Source organism: Pteropus alecto, unplaced genomic scaffold (assembly GCF_000325575.1).
Source record: "Pteropus alecto unplaced genomic scaffold, ASM32557v1 scaffold24, whole genome shotgun sequence".
NCBI classification, from domain to species: Eukaryota; Metazoa; Chordata; class Mammalia; order Chiroptera; family Pteropodidae; genus Pteropus; species Pteropus alecto.
The window spans coordinates 11275168-11277827 of NW_006439192.1; positions in this window are offsets into that span (position 1 = coordinate 11275168).

The window sequence follows — 2660 nt, forward strand, 5'->3', positions numbered from 1 at the left end:
AGGGACAGAATCTCTGTGAGGTTTAAATTTAGAAATGTTTTGAGTTCTAATAGGGAAAGGAATTCACAGAGATGCCAGGAGAGGACAAAACATTAGGCCAACTCCTCCCTTAGACCAAGGAATATGTGGACCCATCATGTGAGATCAGCTCTTATAGATAAGCTCTGCGAGGCCATAAGGTAGCTTTGGTAGTTAAGGGGCTTCAGGGCTGGTTTATAAGTTCCTTTTGTAATTCTACTCCTATTAGTAGACTAAGACGCTTTACCTTAGAGTCTAACAACTTTGACATCATCTTTGTTTTCTCTAACTCTTCCTGTCATTTTTGCTACATTCATTTTGCAATACTAGCCTATCAGGGGTACAAGTGCTCAGAGCTAAGGGATGAGACCAAGGCTGTTCTCTCACCCCAACTTGACTCCCTCTCACTTGGGACAAATTAGATAGAGAAGGGGAGGCCACCATCCCCAGGGCAAGACTGTGGAAGCGATGGCCAGGGGTGGGCTTACCATGAACTTAATGAAGTAAAGTGAAAGAGCCTCTCACTTGCCTGAGACCCTCCCAAAACCCTGTACAAAATTTTGTCTTATTCATTTATTTGCTTTCCTGCGTGGAAGGCTTCTGGACGGCACAAGCTCCAGGCCCCAATCATCTGGATGCACCCTGGTGACTGAGTAAATCCAGTGAGAACTACAAAGAAAGCAAACTCTGGGTGGAGGCATTGAAGTCTGTTACCTCACAAGCTATCCTCAATTCTGCAAGGGTCTGGGTTGTTTCGAGGGTTTGGAGTTGAAAGATGTCAAGGAGCAGGACTGCAGTCTCGAATAATAACCTCTCCCTGGGCAGCACTACAGGAGGCTTAAAAAAGAAAAACAGAAGAGGAAGGCAGTGCCTCCAACAGCTGAGTCCTCTTTGCCTGTAACTGGGCAAGGCCCGGAGTCCTTAGGAGGAAGAGAGAGCTTAGCTTGACAGCTGACTCCTTAGAAATTTTGTCTAAGTGGGCCATGAACAACTCCGAATTGTTAGCATATCCTTAGGTCTTCCATCCGCTCTGGACGACACCGCTTTGGGTTTGTGTTGTAAAGAATGAGGGAGGGGGGGTCTTGAACATCTTAGAATAGCAAACAAACAAAACCCTAAGGGCGATTTCTCAAAATACCCAGGGCCTACATTTGCGCTGATTTATCCGCAAACTCTTGATTTTTGAATGTTTCAGAGAAACCCTTCCCATTGCCTTTTAGCACCCTAGCAAACAGCGTTAATAAAAAAGTCTTTTTTGGAAAAAGCAGGATAAAATTTTTTATATTCAATATTACAATCACAAACATATTTTATGTATCCAAGAAGAAAATATATCAAAATACTATAGCAGTTATATTAAAATGGTGATTTCCTCCAAGTTTTCTTTAATACATATATATTACTTTATAATTATAAAAGGGACATTATATACTTGGGAAGGGAGAATATTTTATGTCCTTGGTCTCCTGGAAATCATTCACTAGATACTGTTTAAAATGAATAATCCATGCACAGAAAAAGGTGAGGATGCCAAGCTTGTCAACAGCACTGAGTAGAATCTGCAGCAGCTCTGAGGCCAGCTTGGTGGAAGATGGCTGCTACTCCTCCAAAACTATCTGCATTAGATTCTTTCACTATATAATTATTTTTCCAGCCAGCTTATGGGTCCAGCAAAAAAAAAAATAAAATAAAATAAAAGAAGAAGAAGAAGAAGAAGAAGAAAAAAAAAAGAAAACCTGAAGAACGCACACCATGATGCTGCTTTAAATGTCAGCAAAGAAATTGATTTTATTTCTCTTAAATTCCCTAGGGAATTTCGAACCACCTAAGTTCTTTTGCAAAGTTGATTTTTTATTCTTTAGCTTTTTTGTTATTATTATTCATTTGTACATCTGAAGAATATGCCTCTCATTTCAACCAGATGGGGCAAGTATCAACTTGAGCCAAGTTAATAACAAAAATTCTGATTTAATTCCTACCATCCTAGGGTTCTCTCCATGGAATAAGTTGGCCTTGCAAACCTTGTGTATTTATGTTAAATACCGTACCCTAGACGAGGCGGAAACACCTGTCTTGGGGGAGGGGGAGAAGAGAGAAAGAAAGACAAGCTGAAGCAAGGTTTATTCAAGTCTCCTATCTCGCTAAGGAGACCAGCCTAGGTCACCCACGCTGGTGATGTTGAGCCAACATCAGCTTCAACGACATTTAAATCAGGCTGCCTGTTCTCTATTTTTCCTCCGCCTACACTTTTCTCCCTCCTACGGCTCCTCTACCTTAGGCTGATTTCTCCCTGCTTCTACTTAGGCCAAGTGTCTATAGTTGGCAGGTGTGTGGTTCCTTTGGTTCCCACCAAGAGGAGACGGCCACAAACAACCCAAGTTAAGAGCCACTGGGTGGAAAATATCTCTATGGTAACCGTTGGGACCCAGCAGAGCCAAGTTTATACCAGTCAAACCACAGAATGGCTCCAAACAGGATTTAGGTCAGCCCCTGGTTTTTATATGAAGAACTTGCAGCCCACAGGTTGCCCGAGGCCACAGAGCTAGTCTGTAACAGAATTGATTGGAAGCCCAAACGCCTCCCTAATTATTTCAGTTTGGAGTAGTGAGCAACCGAATATCTTCCATAACTCTGAAAAATTT